This window comes from Pteropus vampyrus, unplaced genomic scaffold (genome assembly GCF_000151845.1).
Source record: "Pteropus vampyrus isolate Shadow unplaced genomic scaffold, Pvam_2.0 Scaffold167, whole genome shotgun sequence".
In the NCBI taxonomy this organism is placed as follows: Eukaryota; Metazoa; Chordata; class Mammalia; order Chiroptera; family Pteropodidae; genus Pteropus; species Pteropus vampyrus.
Window position 1 is genome coordinate 1,126,663 of NW_011888948.1, and position 24,689 is coordinate 1,151,351.

General features: G+C 32.0%; 1 long non-coding RNA gene across 5 annotated transcripts in view; it reads right to left on the minus strand.

Moving 5' to 3' along the window:
• Positions 1–24,689, minus strand: part of LOC105298879 — a 71,249-nt gene that overhangs the window by 17,588 nt on the left and 28,972 nt on the right. Inside the window, exons 4-7 of one of the 5 annotated variants that reach the window (XR_002782817.1) lie at positions 22,263–22,344; positions 6,616–6,703; positions 4,964–5,169; positions 3,187–3,253 (exon numbers count right to left, since the gene is read on the minus strand). This is a non-coding gene — a long non-coding RNA (uncharacterized LOC105298879). Of the gene's footprint in view, positions 1–1,274; positions 3,254–4,963; positions 5,170–6,615; positions 6,704–13,529; positions 19,418–20,873; positions 21,240–22,262; positions 22,345–24,689 lie in introns of those variants that run through there. The other 4 variants (XR_002782815.1, XR_002782816.1, XR_896483.2 and 1 more) reach the window with 4 other exon arrangements.

The following is a 24,689-nucleotide window of genomic DNA, read 5'->3' on the forward strand; positions in this document are numbered from 1 at the left end:
AAGGTAAGGGGCATAGTTATGGCATAGTATGTTATCTCATACACAAATTTTACTCTATCACCCATCCTGTGAAACTCCCACCTAATAAAATGCATTCCAGAAATTTCTAGTAATTAAAGATTTGTGTATTAGGTTGTAGGGAAGATTAAAAAAAAAAATTCCTAACTACCTCAAAAGGTTATGTATAATGTAAAAGTGCAAAATACTTTAAGATTAGTAATGTTAAGGTTAGCAATCGAAAATAACGACCCAAATAAGACAAAAAGCCCTAAGAATAAGAGTTTTGTTTTGGGTGACACTCATCCTCTCCTTTCTGTAGAAAAGCCAACTTAGCTGTTTTAGTGTGTCATCCTAGTTTTGGGGGTGATGTGTTCAGTTTGTTTCCCTTGCTAGCATTATATTCTAGGGCACAATATTTCTATGCTGGTAAGTTTTTGCCATGCATGTGATTTAACTAGTTGGGTATAGTTGGCATAGTTATATATGTCACACTTTAATTTTGTATAGTACTTTGCTGGTGAGATCATTAAAAACTGGTAACTGGTTAAAAAATACTGAAACAAAAAAATTGTAGCTATGGGTTGGCAAGGAATAAGACAGAAAATGTTTAAACTACTTTATTGTGTTCTTAGTCATTCACTTTTTCAGAAAACTACTTTGAGATGAGAAATGTTCTTTTTTATATGCTAACAGAAACATACTACATATGGAAACATATAACATTCATTCATTCAATAAATATTTATTGACATCTGCTGTGTGCCAAATACAACTCTAGACATTGGAGATATTGCAAGGGAACAAAACAATGCCTTCCCACTTAGAGCTTACTACAAATACAATTCATAACCATTGACAATGGTTTTAAATTAAAATAACTTAAGCCTTTTATTAAATAGTGTCTCAAAAGCCATGATTTCACAATGCAGAGGTTTTTAGAAGGAGACAGATTGCCACAATTAAAAATATTCATAATAGGGGAAGTGTACTTTCAAAGTGATTAGGTTGCTTATTTTAGTAAATATTTTAGAGATTATCTTATCTGGAGATACATCTGTCAAGATTGTCTCAGTAATCCTCTGGTGTTCACTCCAAAATAAGTGGGACATTGTAACTGGGATGTGAAGACATGCAAAAAACTGAGTCTTGTTTAAAAAGGGAGGCAGGCAAATGTAGTTTGAAGAAAACATATGTTAGATGCACCACAGGCAAATTAAAAACTCTGGTCTGCTTTAGAAAAAAAAGACTAACATTTTCATATAGACACCACTTAATTCAATGAACTGATTTGTCAATTTAATTTGCAATTGTAAGAAAATAATGGCAGAAATTTATCTTGGCCAACCATGCTGAAAACTTTGTTCATCAAGTAACATATACCTCATATACACAAGCATGAATCATCACAATGACACGGTAAGGTTCTGTCAGTCTAAATGGTACCATCAATAGTTGGGCCTCCCCTATTCTTGCACTTCTCTAATGTTTGTTTCAGCTTCTTTCCATCACTCACAGTTTCACTTCTGATAAGGCACTGAAGATTTTAGCTTATTCTTAAACCTCAATAATTTACTTTTTAAACAACTGGAAGTTCTCCCTACAAAGATTTTCTGAAAAGGAGCTCTAATGTTGAATACTCTTGGATTTAATATACAAGTCATAATTAAAGAGTTCTTAGGTATTGGTAAAGTCGGAATTAATTTAGGCTGCTTTCAAAATATATCTGAAATCGGGAGCCCTAAGTAATATAAAACAGTCAAGGGAAAGCAGTTTGAGAAATATATGGTTTAGGGAATCATAGTTGTTTCTAATTTGTCTTATATACTGTTTACATCTGACAAACTTCAGCTTTGCTTTATAAGTTTTTGTATTGTTCTCTATCATAAATAATAGAAATGTTCATATCACCAGAGACCTTGCTGAGATAATAAAGACTTGCTAAGAGCTCTGTAAATATTCTGTTATTTTTCCTCTTTGCTGGAGAAGTTGATTCTGTTACATCAAGTTTAACAATGTAGAAACCACTAAGAGGAAATTTTTTTTAATTTAGGAAATTTTATTACCTTCCTGGAGCCAAAGAACCCATGGAAGAGAACAATGTGCCATCAAACTTAGTGTTTTAAAAAACATAATTATCCATCAGAGAATTTGCCAGAGAACTACACCTCAAGAATTATTAGGCATTCTATTAGACCTACTAGAGATGAAAAGTTATGTACAAATTTCACCAAGAAAACTCATCACCTCATAACTAATTATTAAGCTTACAAAGTACCTTAATATTTACCTAAATGATTAGATCTAACCATAAAAGTCTTTAAATGGATAAAAAAACTAACACCTTACATGGTGAATGGGAAATGAATATTAAGCATGGCACATGAATATTAAGCATGGCACAATGAAAAAGCAACAACCTGCAGCAAAAGTAAGTAGGACTTTGTTCCAAAACCAAAATGTACCTAGGATTCATCTAACTATAGAGCTTTTAGGTAGGCAGCATTCTGCACCTTCAGATTTCGCACCAACACCTCAAATCTAGAAATTATTGTCTTAAAGTGCCTTTTTACTCTATCAGTTGAGTAAAATACAAAATACCAAGTGTTTCTATTTCATGTTACTCTCTATCATTTCATATTCTGGTAAGAATTTGAATTTCTTTGGGTTCTCAAGTCCCCAAGAAAGTCTGGCTTCAATATCTGAGGTTCCATGAGTTCTTATGAGAGCTGGGACTGTGCTTTATACTGTTCTTTACAATCCCCTGAAGTGCTGGACATCTAATAGTCTGAACTGAACTGCACTGAAAAATTTCGAATGCTATAGTCTCAGTGAACAGGCACTTAGAAAACAAGAATTACAATAGATTCAAAGATGGATAAGGATACTTCAGAGTCTGAAAGCTGATTAAAGACAACAGAAAAAAAATCATAGTATTTTTCTACTAGACATTTACTTGGGTGATTAAAAAATGAGATGAAAATATAGATATATGTAGAAAAACTAGTTGAAAGTTACACAAAATTATACATTTAATCAGTAAAATAGCCCAGCAAAAATTGGAATATACATAATTTGTTAATAAAAATGCAATGCTACAAGAGTGCTTAGTAATTAAAGGAACTTTAAGGGAATACAAGTTCAGAATGACTGTTACATGACTATAATCAATATTAAATCTTGACTTACCTCCATAATATAGGAGTCATGAAAAGACAGTAGAAGTCAGTAGGCCAGGCATGTGAGTCAGATGTAACTAGGATGGAAATACAGAAAATAAAATGTTCCTAGTTCTGGATAACCTGGCTTGAAGTAGTACATTCACTGAACTTGGATTAATCAAATGGTTCAAAGATTGTGGTGAAATGGTCTGAAAGATTCTATTATATCCAGAAGACTTATTACTGGATTTTAAAAAGGCTATTTGGAAGTGCAGATTAACATTTTAGGTTTCCTTACATATCATTAAAATAGAACATATTAAAAAATAAAGATGTAGAATAATATGGTATTTCTGTCTAAAGATGTGTGGCTATTTTTTATGGCAAGTAATAACTAGGTAAACAATGCAAGATACTTTGACTTTCTAAATAGGAATCCTACAAAACAAGAGTTAGCTCCTAGAAAACCAAAATATTTGCTTTCAATTAATTAAATTTTTTTTTGCTTCAGTTACTTTTTAAACTCCTGGTTACGATTTAAGCAGTACTGAATTCCTATTAGATTTTTTTTGGCTAACACTTTTCCTCAGAAGCAAACCCGATCTAGGGTGAGAAGTTGTTTTAGACCTCGTAGAACCTTCATTTCCTCTTAACTGTGCTTCTCCATCAAAAGTAAGTATTCAAATAAGGAATCTCAGTTATCTAAACCTATTTTTGGCCACCTTCCGGAATTTCTTGTTATATCTCCTTTGAAATGCCACAGTTGCACTCTTGGAAAACTTGTCTTCCTGGTTTTCACATTTCTGTTTATTATTACAGCTCTTCAGCCAGACTGCCAGGTCTTTGTGCTGTACTGTTTCTCGAAACTGGAGACCAGCACATTTCCCACAATTCAATTACTTGCTCTTCTATTTGAGAAATTAAAGCCATGTCAATTTTACAAAGTTTTAACTGACTGAATTATTTGGACTTTAAATTCTCTATTTCATTCCCTCAATCTAATACTGGGAAAGATCTTTGCTTTATTAATAGAAGTAAATATAAGTTTCAAGAATATTAACACATTTTAGTCAACGACCCTCACAACCATACAAATGTAAGGATTTTCTTACAGGCCAAGCTTGAGATATGACAGTCTAAGAGAAAAAGGGAGAGTTTTAATTCAATTTTAGAAATGTTTAAGATTACATACCTAATCAAATTTATTTACATAAACATGTGTTTATGTATTTCTTTTTAAAAGGGTCCTATTGTCCTTATTAATGAGCTTCATTTAGATTGTTTACCCTTATCAGCTTTATGTGGATACTCACAAATATACCTGTTCAGCCTTTTACACAGAATTCCAGTTCTGTATATAAAGTGAACTTTAATCAAAGCATTTCAAATGGAATGCCTACATAGCATCTTAAATTAAGTATTACAAATCATGATGTTCTATAATTTTTTCTTTTGAAATAAATTTATTCTTTTATCTCCATTCTCATTGTCACTATTCTGTTCAGCATTTCTTCACTCCTAGATTACTACAGTAGTCACATGCCCAGTTTGCTTGCCACTAGACTTTATTTCTAGATCCTATATATAGTTCTGCCACATTTAATTTCCAAAAATTCTATTACTTTCTCAACTTCCACTATTTTGTTTCAAGAGGCTATGCCGCCTCCATATTTCTTGCTATATCAAGACTAAAGTCCTCTAATTGGTTTTCCAGGCAAAGGTCCAATAACTTAAAGATTTTTTTTTTTTACTGAGTCATCAGAGACAATTTTCTAATCCCCCTCTAATTTCCCAAAGTTACTTACAGTTTTGTGTTGAGGGGATCATCTCATGTGGCATTTATTGCCCTTAAGTAGATTGGGCTGTTGTCAGGTGCTCTGCGCCATACAATGTCTGCTTGCAGCTTCTGGTCTCAGTCCTTTCTCCATGTGGTCTAGGTACCCATGATATAGTCAGTTCTCACCTTTTTTAGGGGTGGGGTGGCGGGTACTGGTGGTGTCAAAATACATGCCTAGAAAACAGGTCATAAAGCAAATCAATATAGAGAAGAAACTGCTTCACCTTAGGAACCACTATTTAATTGCTGGTTGAATTTCTGACTTTTGACTAAATGTTAAGTGTAGCAAACATGTCAACTACCCTCAAAGCTAAAGCAAACACAATGGCAGCAAGACTAAAATATATAGTTTATATATAGATTCTGGAAAACAGACATGTCCTATAGGTTTTATATAAAAGCTCTTAGGGTACATAAAAATAAATCCCTATTACATTGAGTTAAATGTCATGGCAGAAAACAAATGTTGCATAATTGATACACAATTTTGCCTTCTTCGATTTCTTAAAGCTTTTTGGTGTGACTGAGTCTCTTATAAAATTGTCCAAGAAAGTTTATAAGGAAACCTATTCCACTCAGTAAAGTAGCTCTAATAAGCAGAGGGATTGAGAAGCATATCATTTTCTTTAGAGTCACTTTAAAGAACTACAGCAGATACACAATACGTTTTTGTGATTATGGTAATGATGTTTCTTGAATAGTATTTTTTAATGCAAGGACTTTTCATTCTACTACTATCTTCTATCTCCTCAAATACACAAATAAAGCCAACAAAAAACAAACTATACTTTGTTGGAAAGCTTTAGATGATCACTTAGATCATCTAAATGGCCCTCAAAAAGGGATATTAAAATTTCATAGGCCTTCCAACTATTCATTCCCTCACCTATAGTTTCAACTTTTAAAAAAATTTTAAAGGACACTGCAAGGTAGCTAAAACTTGAGGCATGAATGTAAATACGTAGCAGAGAATAAGAGGAACCCTGATAAGTAGTAAAAGGTGGAAATTCTTAAATTACCAGGAAAGAGCCTAGACATTACATTTAGCTGGTATTTAGCCTTTCCAGACTATATTAATTTATCATAAAGGCTTACTGCTGATTTTCAGCAATCAACTCTCATTTTTTAAGTACCTGTTATGTTAGGCTTGCAGAGTACACAATAAAAAATGATAGCCCCTGCCCATAAGCAGGATGTATTAATTGTTCTATGTTAGGTGTAGAAATACAAAGGAGAAATGGGATTTCTGGCTGAAGAGGAAAATGAACTAGGGCAATTTCACGCAGGGGTTAGACAGCTTAAGATTTAAACAGTTGAAGATGAGAGAAAAGGTCATTCTAGGAGTAAATAATTTGAGCTAAGGCTTGGATGCAAATTAGAGGTTTGGAAAAGAGTATTTCTATTTGGCTTAATAGTACTTTGGTATTAACTGGCAATCATTCCCATAGAAGTAAGGTCAATCTTACTAGGGTAAAAAAATATCCTGACAGTAGAAATATGCTACGCAACTTTCCTCTCAAGAGTTTTCACTTGATTTACTGAGTTAAAAGCCATAGATCCCCTAATGTTTAGGGTAAACTTATCTAATTTAGGCCTAGATTTCCTTCCAATATTTCTTACAAGTTGTATTTTTTTTCTTCAGATCATCACACCTTGGCTCTTGAAGGGCTTGGCAATCTGAATACTCGTTTTCTTCTATTAGGGCACCCTATGTAAAGGAAAACAATTTCAAACATGGTTACAATTCCTCAATACAATGCTTTCAATCTACTATATCTACTTTACTCCTTCCTACCTGATCATGCCTTAGTCCATGTATTCTGCATTTGAAAGTCTTAATTCCTTCATTTCACTGAATTCATTCATTCTTTAAGCCCAGCTCATCTTCCACCTCTTCTAAGAAGTCTTTTCTGATGAGTCTAAGTCCACATTTCCTTTATGTTTCTACTGCACTTCAAGTCAGCAAGACAGACTTTACATTCCACTAGTCTCTAGCTGTTTCTTGCGTGTTGGTATAACGTTCCCAGCTAGGCCGAAAGTTCGTTGTTGACAGAGACCTCTTTTTTAGATTATAGTGAATTATGAGGCATAGAATAGGCCCTTAATAAAAAATTATCTCACTTAAAAACGCAAATGGAAAAATCTTAAGGCATTTTAAAGTAGTATTTTAATAACTATTTTAGATGAAAGTTATATTCTCTTATTTACAGAATTTGAAACCTCAAATTATCACCTCAGATTTTCACTATTCAAAATTAGATTTACATGAGTAACTGTCCAACTATACCACATATATATAACATGACCATGATCAAAACCAAGAGCAATTCTTGATAACACAGTCCCTTCTGATCCAATTTCTGGCAGTAGTAGAGATTACAAATACATGGCCTTGCTTACGACCAACAGATTATAACTACAAGGTTTGTAATTCGAATCCTTTAGAGTGTATGTCTTTCAAGTATGTTGTTAAATCATAAATATAATTTTGTTGAGTTTCAATTAAACTGAAATTTTGCTTAAAGGAAACTGAAATTCTTCAAATTGAATCCGTAATTAACCTTAGTCTCTTGAACTCCACTTTAAGAAGAAATAAGTCAATTTTAGAAAAACTAATCAAACACACTTTGGGTTATATGGCTTAAAACACATTGAACACAATTCTTAAAACTTCTATAGCTATTATTATATAACTTTATCATATGACACTTTTATGACTCAATAAGATCCTCACTCATAAAGTTTAATATTCAGCATACTCTAAGAAAACATATTGAAATGTTTTAGAAGTCTAAACTTCAGCTAATTAAATCATTTAGTGCTCCATATTGTCCCATTAATTCAATTAAATGCTTTATCTGATAAACCTTTAAAAATTTTTTATTATTAGTCATTTACAGTGAGTGCCTCTCTTTATCTGTTTGTGGGGTTTTTTGCTGATTGTGTCTCATACAGTCAAGGTGTTAATCTACAAGATTTAACCTTTCCCTTTGCTTTTATGAGTATTATGTCAGTGTACGGAATTATTTGCAAACTGAATATAGTGAAGGCCAACTCTATTGCAGGCTTATTAAAATTTGGGATAAGACAACCAAGTTCAACCTCTTACTTACAATTTAAAACTGAGGCTTGAAGAGAAAACAACTTGGTTAAGGTCACACAAATGACCAATAGCAGAGCCAACTTTTAAGTATTTGAATATGACCACACTTAACTTTTCTGGGATAGGAACAGTTTAAGCTTCTATTTACACTGTCTTCTAGCAAAGTAATCAAGCTACCTAAACACTTATTTAGCATAATATTCACAAATATTAATTTTATTTTACTGAATTATAACCTTTTGTTCTACTTCATTTCATGGTCTTCTAACTAGTGGGAAAGCTTCTGGATTTAGCTTCTCTTACATGCTCAATGTTATCTTAATAAAATGTATATTGTTGACACTGAAGAGACTAGTATCTGAGGGAAGTGTTTCTGAACAAAGTGACTTGTTAGATGAATGAATAGCCATACACACATTACTGCATGAGAATGAAGTGATGGAAGTTTCATTGTCTGAGACTTAAAAATGAGAACAAAAGAAGACAATAATTTATAGATTCTCAATGTACGTAATCGTCAAATGAATCTAATGAACATTTTTACTTCTAATTCATATTACTTACTTGGTTCTTTAATTCTCAATTCTTGTATGAATTCTTGAATGAATCCTAATTCTAAGCATTTCTTTAGATGTGCCTTTATTAAAGCAGTTTCTTCTCCACAGGAGCAAAAAACCAAAAGCATAGTCTATATTTAACCTAAAAAAATCATTTTACTGTTTCTATGAGGACTTTCATCTTTTCAACTATAAGAAATTAAATATAAAATACTGAATGTTAAAAGTAAACACTTTGAAGACATAAAGAAGGTTCTAAAATGATAAGATTCCTTCTAATAACAGAATTCTAAAAATTCCGACTTACCTTTTAAAACCACCACATCAAGTAAACTGGATATTCATTCATTCATTCATTCAATATTAAATGTTTATTAGATATCTGCTAGGGGTCACATATATTTTAGTTTAATTTTAATGTCTTTATATCTGTAAGGAAATTGTTACTTAACATCAGATACCACAAATTATAAAATTATACATGGTACACTTTTTAAAATTATAAAAATTAAAACAGCATGCTCTCATATAAAAAGATTATCATACTAAGATAGGAAATGAAACAAGACGAAGAGTAAACTTAGCCAAAACTATTTCCAACATCTTTAGACCCCTCTCTCTAACAATTACGAGGGTCTGGATGGAAGATGAGGTTATGATTTCATCATTCTCATGCTTCCTTTCACAGGTCTCTAAATAAATTCTATGGAGCACTTGTCTACCTAAAGGTAACTGTTGGCACTGTGCCATGTGTTGAATTTTAGAATTCTGATGTCAAAATCCTATTCTAATGCAATCTTAGTTTTTTTTCCTTATCTATAAATGTGAGTAATGAGTATTATTTGACAGTGAATAGTTAATTTTATCAAAACTTTTAAAAACGAAAATAATTTTATAGCAGACATATCAGGTAAACTATCAAGGAATACATATGTTGACTATAAAACACCCCTGCATTTTACTGACAGGCAGGTCACATGCCTTATTTGGGAAGAATTAATTTTGAAGAGCAACAGAAGCCAACACATGAAGCTGATCCAAGAGGCTACACACAGCAAGGATATTAAAGCTAGAGATTCAGTTCATTTGGGAATACCCTTGGGTCTTCCAAACAAATGTAGAGCCAAGAAGCCAGATATTTCCTCATACAGGGCAAACCATCTGAATGCTATGGATTTAGGGAGGTAGGATTCAGAGGCCGGGTACTGTGGGTTCAGGCAGACAGGTAGAGCTCAGAGTCGGGGGGATCAGCAAAAAAACACAAATGCAGTGCTAGGGGTCACACCCTATGATCTCAGTAAGAAAGATGCAAAACTATTTTTTGATGAAGAAGAAACAGAGAGGTAATTAATAAAACTATTTTTTGATGAAGAAGAAACAGAGAGGTAATTAAGAAGAAACAGAGAGGTAATGGTTGGATTCTTACATACAAGTTAATATGAATTCATTGGTAAGGTTGGCTTGGATTTTAAAGCTGTCCTAAGTAATCAACTGCAAGGTCAATCAGATCAGGGGTCCCCAACCCCCAGGCCACAGACCGGCCTATGGCCTATTAGGAAACGGGCTGCACAGCAGGAAGTGCGCAGCGGATGAGCGAGTGACGTATCATCTGTATTTGCAGCCGCCCCCGCAGCGCTAGCATCACCACCTCAGCTCCACCTCAGATCATCAGGCATTAGATTCTCATAGGAACACTGGTCCCTGGTGCCAAAGAGTTGAATCAGATAAATGAAACCGAAAAAAGCCATTAATTTTAACACTCTTAAAAGTCCTTACTTTTAAAAACCCTGAACTGAATTATGAGATAGTAGTAAATCTAATTCTTGACCTCCATAGTGCTTTTTTTGTAACTTCTCAGAATCCATTTCAGTCTGCTAGACAATTTTTCTTAAGATTTACATCAGACTTATTGTAAAATTTGTTTTTGTTACCCGATAAAATAAAATCTGTGAAATTTATTCCTTAACCAGTACATTCTTTATTCCTTAACTAGTACACCATCTCCGTGAGGAGTCCTTACAAAGACTTATTTCACATATAAAACTTTATATTATCTGGCAAGTATTATTTCATTTCTCATTACTTCTGATCCTTCAGTGTAACTGTGACATAGATGGTCTATAAACAGATTTGACTTCTTTGAGCCTGGGAGGATTCCATCGAAAAGATCCAATTTCTGGCTATCTGACCAATGAGTTGTTTTGAATAGCCAAATCAAAATTGGTATTAATGTATTCTGTAAGGAAGAGAACTAACATTACTGAATGCTATGTGATATCAACTACATTAGTCATGAAATGAGCTAAGATACAGTGTCTTAGCTCAAGCCTATTAGGCTAACAGGCTAATAGTAGAAAATTAAGGAAGAAAATAATCACAATAAGATGTAACATAATTGGAGAGGATGCGGAGAAAAAGGAATTCTCATACACTGCTGGTGGGACTGCAAACTGGTACAGCCACTATGGAAAACAGTATGGAGGTTCCTTAACTAAGATTTAATCTACCATATGATCCAGCAATCCCTCTACTAGGTATTTACCCCAAAGACTTAAAACTCATATCCGAAAAGACATCTGCACACCGATGTTCATAGTAGCATTATTCACAGTGGCTAGAACATGGAAGCAACCGAAGTGTCCTACAACAGACGGTTGGCTAAAGAAGCTGTGGTACATATATACAATGGAATATTATTCAGCCATAAGAAGAGATGAAATATTGCCATTTGCGGCAACATGGATGGACCTTGAGATAATCATGCTAAGCGAAATAAGCTAGCAGAAAAAGTTGAAAATCACATGATATCACTTATATGTGGGATATAAACCTAAAAGCAATAAACGAACAGGACAGAGACTCAGGGACATGGACAATGGACTAGTGGTTACCAGAAAGTAGGGGGTGGGAGGAGGGGGTGGTAGACGGGGTAAAGGGGGTCAAATATGTGGTGACAGAAGAAAATCTAACTATGGGAGGTGAATACAGTGTAAATATATATATGCCTTAAAGTGTACAGCTGAAACTTATTGGATTGTTAACCAATGTCACCATAAAAAAAAATAAATTAAAAAAAAGGAAAAAAAGATTTAACATAAGCAATAAAACTATTAGTACAGAAAAGGGGGTTATTTCCTCTGTGTGAGGAGGTGGAAGGATGTTCCCCTTCTGAGGTAATACCTGAGAATATTTCTGAAGGTGAAGAATTTGCTAAACTGCCTGGATTTACTCTAAGAATGAAGTTATTAAGTTCAATTCTTTAAATTGACACAAAATACTAAAAAAGTGGTTTATCTCGTAGCTTGAGATCATCTCCAAAGTAAGTTTACAATTTAGATGTATTACAGTTTGCAGCCTTAGTTACAAAAGGTCTATTTTCTCTTAGATTTTGATGAGCTTTGTGAGAGTGTGCTTAAGTGAGATGACAATGATGTATGAAGCTTTAAAAACAATAAAACCAAGTGTGACCTATAGATTGTGTAGACTTACTCTACACTGTTAGGGGCAGTTTTCTCAGGGGGCAACTATCAGATTAAGAGCTGACCAAATTCATATATCTGCATGGATATCCACAGACCCCACATACATACAGAGGACATGGACATATAAACACCCATGTTGTTACTGAAACACACTTCTAAGAGCATGCCTCTTTGCAGTGGGACAGTAGTACCGTCATGGAATATTTGAGAAGGTAATTTGTGCTTGGTATAGTACTACCACCTACTAACCTATCTTTGACATTCTTTGGGATGTATCACTATCATTTTGAATATTTTATGGCTTAATATGTTAATTGTCTCCTTTATCTCGTTAGCTTTAGGACAGAGGTTATAGACAAACTTACTAAGCATGAGCTCCGCAAATTATGAGCTCAAATCCTGACTCCCTCGCTTACTTAGGTATGTGACATCAGGCATGCTATTCTTCCCTGCGACTGTTTATTTATGAGGATGATATATCTCCCTCATAAGGTGGTTATGAGAAATGGGTTATTAAATGTAAAACTTCTGGCAAAGGATTAAACAATTAATGTGTTTATTTGTCATTAACTGCAGCACCTAAAGTGATTTCTATGTACTTAAAAAAAAAAATCGACAACCTTATACAGTAGATATTAAAATGTTTTGATTAATGAGTGATTTTCACTAAACCACTCAAACAAAAATTTACTGGCCTATTTCTCAGAGGGGTAAATAAACAACACGTGTCAGGACTGATGTTCATTATTGTATTTATAATTCTTTTGTATCAAGAATCTCACATAATTTGGAAGAGAGCCAGATTAGTCTGAAAAGTACTTGAACTGTAAAAACTAAGAAGCCTGCATTAAAAGATGTCAAAAATTATTTTCTGTCAAGCCATAACATTGTCTAATCAAGTCTCAACAATGACTTGGGCTCAAGATTGGTAAAGACATACAGAATGATTATTTCCTGCATATTTGATGCCCAGAATCAACTAGATCCACTGCCAATTTCAGAATGATTGATCTTCTTGGGAATGCTCCATTTAATAAACAGCTGAGCACCTACTACGTGTCTGATGAAAAAGCTCCAACTGAAACTGAATTCTCCTATATTTAGCTACAGGAGAATTCAGAATTGTAATTCTATTCCCAAGCTATGACCCTGGAGTCTTATTAACATCTAAGCACTCTAGAATATAAACATCAAAGAATGCCCCATTGACACTATAACCCTAGTCTTCTTAAAACTGTTATTAAAAATTTCTTTAGAATTGATTCCTTCCTGTTAGTTTATCCAAATCCTTCAATTCTCCTTTGAAGTTTTGAGAAAAATGAAAACTTGATGATCCAGTTCTATATTGATTTGTCTAAGAGCCTTCAAAAAATAACCCTCCTTGAAAACAAATGCCAACTTTTAAAAGCTTTTATTATTCAAAAATTATGTTCCAACTCTAGTACTTAATGAAAATGTCAACATTTTCATTATTTCATAGTTGTCGGATGTGACATATGCTTCTGTAAATCTTGATCTTGAACTTCTTAGAGTACTTTCCTTAGATACTGTCAGCTCTGTTAAAAGTTATTTTCAGGAAAACTGTCCTATAACAAAATATCCAGAGGTTTCCCTGTAATTTCCTTTAGTCAAGTGTATTTTGTTAGCACAAATGCCCTTATATTTTAAAGGCAAGGACTTATTCAAGCTGATGTATTTTCTTCATTTCAAATGTCTAAATCTTACTTTCCCCCTTTTTACTTTTAAGGTCCTTGGCTGGTAGAAAGCTCTTGCTTGTTTTAAGAGTTCATATTTGCATCCCTGAAACTCAATCTCCCTATTTTTCCCATCCAGTGCAATAGCGAATAAACAAGTCTCACCACTGTTGTCTTTATTCAATCAAGCTTTTTAGTACCTTTCCAATCACTCTTTATGACACTTGAACACCTCATATTTTTTCAGTTCTCTGAAATGCTCTCGTTATTCCACGCCCATACTCTACACGTGGCCTGACATGAGCCATACACACCAAGACTTCCAATGAACAACAGCCTGGGAGAACAAATGTTTATTAGCATATAGTAAGCAATAAACCTGAATAAATGAAGAATTTTCATGCTAGTTTTGAAATTTGTGCAATTTTTAAAACTCTAAATTATCTAATTTGGCCATCCATTTGGTATTGTTTAAAATAAGAGAAAAAAGAAGTTACTCACTATACCCTTTTTAGGAATTTATTTGAATATAGAAAGTATTGTAAAATCATCACAAACTTTTCCTAGAGTATAACTATGTAGAACTTTCTAGAAAAAAATTAACCATTTTTAAAGCTCCAAATTTCTTGAATTTTAGACGTAAACACATCTAAGAATTACTAATTCAAAAGTGGTACGATAACCATTATGGACTCGAGGCTTTACTTTTGGATATTTCTCCTACTTTGTCAAAGGATGCAATACTCACTAAAATGCTGATAAAAGTGCCATAATAGAATCTTGACTTGAAATCTGTATTATAGGCCTATTTTGATTACAAACACCCTTTCCTCCAGAGTCAGATTTTCAGAGTCTCAAACAATAGTTTTATTCTATTATCCAAGTTATTTTTGGATCCTAAACCTGCTATTCTAAATTAAACTATTGTAAGAGTTTTAAATTATAAAATATTAGCATGTGAGAAAAATAGGTTAAGACATATCAGTTTTGCTTACATTCTAAATGGGTCACTGTGACAGGTCATAAACTATGAATTCATATATGTCATGTTTACATTTTGATAACCATACCATGTCTGAACTGAAATGTCCATAATTACTAGTAAATGTTTTTTGAATATCAAATGTGAATTTCACAATTTTAGAAGAGCTCAGCTTTTTGATAAATTTGATGTGACTACTGGGGTACAAAAGAACAAACTTTTAATATACTGATTTTAGATTTCTCTTTAAGCAAATCTCGAGCAGTACACACACTTCAGTAGTTATTCTTACTTTCCTGTTTAAAACCCTTCAATGACGTCCCTTGTCTCAGAATGCTTCCCACACTATGGAAAGGTACCCTTGGAAATGACATCCAAGTGTGGCAGAGGAAGCCACAAGGTAAACAAGATGCATCTTCTTGTATGCTGAAATTTACTAAAGTATCTTGAGGAAAAAAATTAAGCAGTCTTACAATAAAATGTTATGAAACAAATTATAAAATTAGTGGTATTTTTCAGGTATATTTTAGATAAATATAAAGAAAAAATTTGAGCCAGAGCATATCCCATCTCTTTTACAGATGGAGATGCTTTCTAATCCTTGGCATAGTTACAAATTGAATTAAGAAACAAATTTGCTAATCCAACTATGTAACTAGAAGGGAATAATAATGTAAAGCTAATAATAGTAGTTGCCATTGGGTGGTAAAACTCTGATTTTCAAATGGAATTTTTTGCCTTTTTCAAGGTTTCTATGTGTATATATTACTTTTATGCTAGGAAAAATAAAGACAAACTTTTTAAATAGAAAATCCTTTTTAGATCTGATTATAACTATACAATAATTCAGGTTTTTCTTTACATAGTTTATTATATAGTTTCAAAATTAAAAGATTTATCTATTTCTCCTTTTCTTATACTTACCTTTTGAGGTTTTGGGGGCTGGCAGACTGAGGAAATAACAGCAAAACCTCTCGACAAATTCAAAAGTTAATTCTTGAATTCCTTTTCAATACCTCTTTAAGAATAGACTGATGCCCTGAAGCTGATTTTAAAATGATCTAATTTTTGAAATGATGTAAATTTTGAAATGATCTGTTCAGTTCTTCCCATGAAGTTAGTCCTTCATTACTACTTCTAAAGTTCCTGAACCCAGTATGATTTCCTTTTATAGATCTCCAAAAAGGATAATTACAAATAATTATTACTTTTCTAGGATTTAACTCTCCTTTTCAAAAAAAACTTTCCCCATTCACATAAATCATACATGCTTATTTATTATTGTACATCCCCCTCACCCTAATGAGATTTGTCTCATACCACAGTAACAACAGTTTAGCAAATGTATTCTCCTAATTAGTCTATCTGGTAACCTTTTTCACTTAATCATGTTCTAGTTCATTAAATATAATAACATTATTTTAAATAGCTGAACCGTATTCCATTCATCATGTTATTTAATCAGCCTTTTATTGTTTGACAATTAAAAAACTCTTCCAATTTTTTATTGTAAACAATAAACACATGGATTACTTAAGAGTACATTTAATAACTGCTTTTACAATATTAAAAAACTGAAATAATTCACTTTTTTAATGTGCTAAAATCTTAGAAATATATTATGGCTGGTCTACACTCTATGTGAGATATATAGCTTTTTATATGACAGGAAAAAATTAAACTGTATCACTTGTTAGCATAAAATTAATACTTGAACTTTAGGACCTGATATTTAGGCTGGTGTTTTTAAGTTCTGGATATCTTAGTCTACCTCTTTGCTTTGTTTCTTAAATTTTTATTTATTCATATTGCTAATACATTTAAAAGGTTAGGATATATGAATAAATGAGGTGCAATTAATGATAAAAGTGTTATGTTCCTCAGTGTATTAAATTAGATTAAAAGGTCAAGAGCTACAGATGTAAACTGTTCATACTGTGGGGAGGAACAATGCCAGACTTAAAGTGAGGAAAGACTTAGCACACGAGAGGTTTAGCCTGAATTAAAAAAAAATGTTCAGAAATTAGCTATAGGAGAATTGTGACGGTAAAATGCCATAAAGACACAGAAATTAAAAAAAAAAAAAAAAAAAGGATGTATCAGGACTGGTCCACTTGAAGAAAAATGTAAAAAGTTAAGAAAAGGTTGGGGCAAGATCATGAGGCACATAAGGAGTTTGAATTTTATCCAATAAAAAGCAGTGTTTTAGGAAGATTAGTGGGATATACTGTAGCAAATGAAACAATTACAGACAAAGAATTCAGGAAAAATGCTGCAGAAGAGAAATAAGCGAGAAATAATAAAGTACTTAACTATGGCAGCAATTCCAAGAATGGAGGCGTCAAAGATACTGTGGTTCGTTTGGGTAAATGATAAACATGAATAAGTTTGGAGTGTCTCTTGGAGCCACTAGCTTTGACTAAACTGCTCAAGGGGAAAACAATTTCAGAGCCATTGAAGCACAATTTGTGAAAACCCGATCATCACACATATACCTATTAACCAATCATTTAAACATTGTTTATATTCTAAACGGTCTCAAATTGAGCTTCTAACCTTGAGTTTGATTCATGAAAATATTCTGTTCTACATACAAAGGTCAAGTAGGCTGAAGCACATGCAACTGTCAAGATTCTCTTAAAGTAATGAAAAATTAAATCTGTAGATTTAGCTAAAAGCTTAGACAGCTATAAGATGTGGCCTCTGTAAACTCTTTGATCCTATGAGCAATGATTCTCCCCTTTAGTATAATTGATCATAGCCACCTAGACCTCTTTGTTATTCCTTAACCATACCAAAACTGCTTCAGTCTCAAGGTCTTTGTAGTGCTGTATATTGTCTGTCTGAAAAGATCCTCTCTGATACCTAATGGCTTGCACCATTATTGTTTTTTACGTCTTTATTCAAATATCTCCTCTGAGGATTTTCTGATCCTATTTAAAAACACACCTCTTGTGCCTTCCTAAACTTTTATACTATCTCTTCCACATCCCTTGCTTTATCTTTTTCTATAGAACTTTTCACCTTCTGACATGCCACATATAGTACCTATCAGTTTTTTGTCTGTCCTGTTACCTACACCTCACTCCTAAGTTTGTAAGCTCCGGGAGGGTTGGAATTTATGTTTTGTTCAGTGCTGATCCTCGGTACCTACACAGTAGAATAAATTTGTACCTTTATTTCTGTATGTTTCAAATATATTTTTAATGCTCCTTTTTAAACATTAGCATTTTCACACTGCCAGAAAATATAGTCATGAAAATATAAACAAATAAAAACAAAAATCTGTAGATGTTAGAATTTACAAATTCTCTTAAAAAATTATGTACTTAAACCGTCTTAATGTTTACTACTATACAACAAATACTCTATTTCATTGCTTTGGGCTAAAATGGTATTTTTAACTGGTCAAATGGAAACTTAATTAAAAAGTTACCCTATAGTCTACAGCCATGCCACCCAGAACGCACCCAATCTCAGAAGCTAAGCAGGGTTGAGCCTGGTTAGTACTTGGATGGGAGACCACCTAGAAATACCAGGTGCTATAGGTGTTTAAAAAAAAAAAAAAAAAGTTACCCTATAGTTTACTATCATATGCATTAAATCCAGAGGAAAAAAGTTTTAGTGGTACTATAAAAACTTATATCCTTGAATGTTACTTCTATAAATATAAGCATTTCCCCAAATTATAAAATAATGAGACACAGAAGTAAACAAACTTTGGGGTGATTTAAAAATTTCTACCACTTCCTAAAGATATTTGTTAATAGAATAATCCATACTAAGTGGTTAAATTATAAAACAAAGATATACATAATACCTTAATAGCAAATTAATTAAAGGAACATTTAGTATAAAAGTGGCTTAAAAATTTTTTTCTCAGCAGTTTCTCAAACAAAATCTAACTCTACAGTATAAGATAAATATAATAACAAGATTTTCCAGGGAGTTTACATTTTTTCACAACACAAAAGTCTAATCACAAGAAAATAATAAATATCAGGTTATTCAGAGTCCCATAGAATTGAGGACCTGTGCTCATTAATAAGTTAATCTACATGTATTACTCATGAAGATTTTGCATGAATTCCATGTATTAATAATCACCAAACCCAAACAGAAATTATAAATGTTGAATTTCAGTATAATAAAGAAAAAAAACCCCGACAACTAATTTGTCACCTAGTACAATAATTTTAACATAAAAGGTTTAAATCTATTTATTTTGCCAATATTTCCTTCATTGCATGTAATTAAAAAAAAAAAAAGACAGAAATCTATGGGATATATTTTATAAATAAAGTAAGAACATAAACTCTTAAATTTCTAATAGAGGAGTTAATTCTGTATTAAAAAGGCTCACGTAATATTAGTAATAAAACAGAAACTAAAATTTCTCTTGATAAGAGGTAAGAAAATAAGTTTTTCTAGCTGAAAATGTACTGATGATGGTCTCTTTTCCTTCTCCTAAATATGCAAGTGATATGTCTAAATACTTACTGGAGCCAAATCTATCTCAAAAGTCTAGGATCTTAATTTTTGTTAATAGTGAGATACAACACTTAAATTTTTTTTTCCCATGAATAAGGGATAGAAATATCCACCTGTAAAAGAAAAAAAAATTGATTTAGAATGTCAACTTCTAAATAAATAAATACGTTAGAGATCTTGGTTTCTGAAAGTATAATCTGAATCCAATTATGGCTAACCAGAGCATGTATTAGTGATAGTGGCCTAAAACACTTATAATTCTATAACAACCAAAAGAATATATTAATTGAAGAATATGTTTACTATTAAGTATGAAATATAGTCTATTGCCAAATTTTCAAATCTACTATCACATATGAATATGTGTAATCTTAAGAAGTTTGCATTTGAATATAGGATGCAAATTGAATTGGTGAACTAATAAAATATTCCTCTATCTCCTGGACACTTGCTTGCAGTCCTGAGTTAGCTACAAACTCAATCCATACTCCAAACAGCAGATTTAAGATGCTCAATACTGGAATTATTTGGCATCAACTTAAAAAGAAACCTGAATCAAACAGTAGGATTTTTTCCCAAAGATAGAAAACACGATAACAATATACACCCATATATAACTACTTCCTTGCAAAATAAACAGCTAAATTAAGATTGTTTTATTTTACTATTTGTTGTTTATGGTTTCCAAAATTACACAAAGATAGAAATATATTAACTCTTACAATGTACCTGGAGCACCAAAATATAAAGATTCACTTAGTAAATGTAAAATTCAAGTTCTCTCTGTCATTTAGAAGGCAGATTAGACCAAACATAATTTTCTAAAACTGACTTCAAATAAATTTAGGAAAACAAGAACAAAACCGAAAGTCGAACTCCCGGGTTGTTCTGGAAAATATTGGGCAAATTATGTAATTCATTCAAATAACTATTTCTAAGCATCTATATGCTAGATCCCAGAATATTTTTAGTGGAACCAAAAATTATCATGTATTTATTACAGTCTTTCATAAAACAGTTGATATGAAATAAAAGAAACAGGTTAAGAGCTTAATGAACGATTTTTAAAAGCACCAGGCAATGTTATTTCCATTTAAGAGTTGGCATTTGATTCTAGCAATATGGTGTATTGCTTCTTTATTTTTGGGGGGAAAAAAAAATGTGCTAGTAAAAAAGTCAGATTGTTCTTAAAAATGAGAGCTCTGTCTTATATTTTCTTTACCTTCAGTTTGGAATGCAAACAGATGATCTTTGAATACAATTCCTTAAATTACATTGGGTATACTCTTAGGGTTTCTAAAATAGACAACTATAATGATTCATTAAAAACTGCTTTTCTTTTGTAGATTTTTTGCTTGGTTACAATAGAAAAGGGTAAGATATTCCTTGCAAGAAATAAGACTAGAAGTATGGAACTACAAAGTCGTCCTATCCTGAACATCAATTTTTAGTTCGATTTAATAAATTTAAATCAAACACCAAATAAATTTTTTTAAATAAAACACCAAATAAAAAATAGAAGGTAAATATTTTTCTTCACATTTTAATTAAATTAAAAATTTTGACTGCTGCATCTATAAAATTAATAATTACAATAATTTTTGGCCTTACTCTGAAGTTAAATATTAGAATATAAAAAAGCAAACAAGGCCTTCATATTTTCAACTTGTCAAACAAAAATCTTCAGCTAAAGATTTAAAATATTTTAATAAAAACAAGAAAAAAAGATATGAGAGTATATAGTTAGAAGGCATAGGATTAAGGTCCTAATCTGTTGTGTGTAGCAAATTACTTAATCTGAGTTTGTTTTCTGAGCTACCCTAGGAATAGGTTAGTCATCTATTAAGATCCTACCTTTAAAATTATGATTAAGTGTACTCTGAGACCCAGGATTTCAGAAATTTAATTCCCAATTTTTGATACTTTGCTCCTTCCCTTATAAGGAAATAATTATAAGTGTTACTAGTCTTCTAAATTCTATTAAAAATGTACATTTTATAACATACATTTATCTGTGAAATAAGCAAATTAATTTCATTTTACTAGTGAAATGGAAAACAAGTCATTTCTGTTTAACCATAAATAAAAATCTAAATATTTACCTTGAGTATAAGTGTGCATTATAATAAATTTATTTGATGTTGTATAAACTCTTTCAATAAACTCTTGATAGCATTTAACACAATTAAATAGCAATTATATTATTCAATATACACAATACATCTGAAAAGTTAGGACTTTTTTATTGAATCATACCAAACATAATAAGATCAATAATACTGACAATACATTACCTATAAAACTGAAAGTACATTAATAATATTAACATGTATTAAAATATGACTGTAGAATATGGTCAACCTTACTTCAGCAGCACAGTTAATACTGGAGATAATTTAAAAATCTTAACGCCAATATTTACGTGCTGCTAAGGCACTGCTGACATCACTATCACAAGAGCTACGAATGAAAAGAAATACATTTTCTTCAGAAGATCAGATCCTTGTATTTTTGAGGCAGCACAATATGGCCTGCACCTTTTCAAAACCCACAAACCATTATGTGCTGCTACTTTACTCCAAGGTTTTATTTTTTTAAACACACATTAGTACCTAAAAATAAAAAATTTTTTTTTTCTTTTGAAAGAATAAATCCATTAAAAAACTCATATGTTTAAAGATTATAACATTGACATGTATGCAGTTAGTTATTTCTTAGAAGCTTTTAGGTGGGATAATAAAATTCATTTCTATATCAAATATTTAAAGAAAGCCTACTACATACCAAGCACAATGTCACAGGTAAGGAACACAAAGATATATAATATGAGGAAAAGAAAAGCATTTTTCCTGTTTTAACTTAATAATAGTTACAATATTTAATCAAATTTTTGAATGTAATATATGAAATTATTTTTCCTTTTTTATAAAAAGTAAATTAATAAAATTTGATCTTTACCTTGGCAAAAGCATAAATTACAAACGGCACTTCATTCCTTGAAACACATCTTTCAAAAGACATCTTCATTAAGTAGGGAGGACTTCATGTCAAGGGAAAAATAAGAAATGACACATAAGAGCTCAGTTTCAATAAACTCAAGCTAGCAAAATGAAAATATACTTTTAAAGAAAAAGACTAGAAGTCACATAAAATATTTTAATACTAAATAAAGTAAAAATATACAAAAGATTCCACAAGCAAACCAATTTTCTCTTAATTTATGTTTAAAAAACCTAAACATTATTTTATTCTCAACATTTATCTCCCTATTAGAATAGTTATTCTGTCAAAGTTGGATATCACTTTACATAAGTAATTCTGGAATATGAAGCCTTGGAACGATGAGTTAACTTTATATCCAGAGATAAGAAATAAAACAGGAATCCTGTGGTTCTTGATTTTCCTATCCCCTACCTGTCTCTACTCTTCACCAGGAAATGAAGTATACTTCTAAAGTTTCCACTGATTTAAGAATGAAATTACTTCTCTAAAAGACACCAGAAAACTGCTACCACTCTATCTCAAGCCCTGACAACCTCTTCTGCCCAGTTTTCTCAACCATTAAAATGGCTATGCTAAAGGTACAACACTTCTATTACAGAATAAGGTGATTGCACTGAAATTTGTCCACCCCTTCTAATATCTAGTTGTTTATACAAAGTGCAACTGTCATATTCTACATTAATTTTTTGTGAATTTTCTCCATTATTGAAAAATCTATGTAACTAATCTCATCTGAGCAACCTGTTTCACATATTACTCTATTAAGTTTCTGAACAATTTTCAATCTGTAACCATAGTAAATGTTCGCAATGACGTAAGAAACACATAATACTTGTACTTATCAATTATATCAAGAAACTGTCCTTTAGGCTACCCTCCCTTCTCAAACCCACTTTCCAGACAAAAACCACACCCACTTTACAGAAGTGTAAAAATGACATTTTCAAATATACACAATTTATACATATATTTTTTATTTAACAAGTATTTTATTGAATACCTACTATGTGCCAGCCACTGTCCCAATTGTTACACTAATGTACCAGACAGAATTCCTTCCCAGAAAGAATTTAAAATAATTTAGATAAGATACAAAACCATGAAACAAATAATTTTTCAGGAATACATATTGTTCTTAGCCCCCACACAGGGGATGTGTACATTAAATGACTATTTCAAAATCAAATGAATGATTATTTCAAAATCAAGAAGAAATCAGTGGGTCATTTCAGTTCCAATCCTTCCTTTTTGCTAAGTCTATATAAACTAAGCCAATGTACCATTCTTGAAATAAATGTGAATACTGTAAAATGCAAATAGTCGGTTTTAAAAAACTTAAGAAAACTTCATAGTAAGAATGTATTATTATTTTATTTCTTAAAATTGTGGTTACACACACTTAACATGAATGTTACCATTTTAAAGTGGAGTCTATGGCATTAAGTCCATTCACATTGTAGAACCACCACTACCCTCCATCTCCAGACCTTTTTATCTATACCAATTTAAATTGTACCAGTTAAATACTAATGCCCATTCCCTCATCCCCCCGCCCCTGGAAAGCACCATTCTACTTCCTGTCTCTATGACTTTGCCTATTCTAGGTATCTAATATAAATGGAATCATATACCCAAAAGTAGTATTACTGAATCACATGGTAATTCTATTTTTAATTTTTTGAGGAACTGCCAAAATGTTTTTCTTAGTAGCTGTACCTTTTTACATTTCCATCAGCAACGCATAAGGGTTCTAATTTCTCTACATCTTTGCCAACATTTATTTTCTTATTTGATAATAGCCATCCTAATGAGTGTGAAGTGGTACTTCATTGTGGTTTTGATTTTCATATCCTGAATTAGTGATGTTGAGCAACTTTTCTTGTGTTTATTGGCAATTTCTGTACCTTCTTTGGAGAAATGTACATATTCAAGTCCTTTGTTCATTTTTTAAACTGGGTTTTTGTTGAGTTATAAGAATTCTTCGCATATCCTGGATATTAATCCTTTATCAGGTAATTTTCAAGTATTTTCTCCCATAGGCTGCCTTTTCACTGTTGATAGTGTCCTTTGAAGCACAAAAGTTTTACATTTTGATGAAGTCCAATTTATCTTTTTGTTTGTTGTTGTTGTTGCCTGTGCTTTTGGTGTCATATCCAAGAAATCATTGCCAAGTCCAATGTCATAAAGCTTTTCTCTGTTTTCCTCCAAGAGTTTAGTTCTTATGCTTAAGTCTCTGATCCATCTTAATTTTTATATATGGTATAAGTGTCCAACTTCAGTCTTCTGCATGTGGATATCCAGTTTTCTCCATACCATTTGTTAAAAAAACTGTCCTCGCATTGAAGGGTTTTGGCACACTTTTCAAAAATCATTTGAACATAT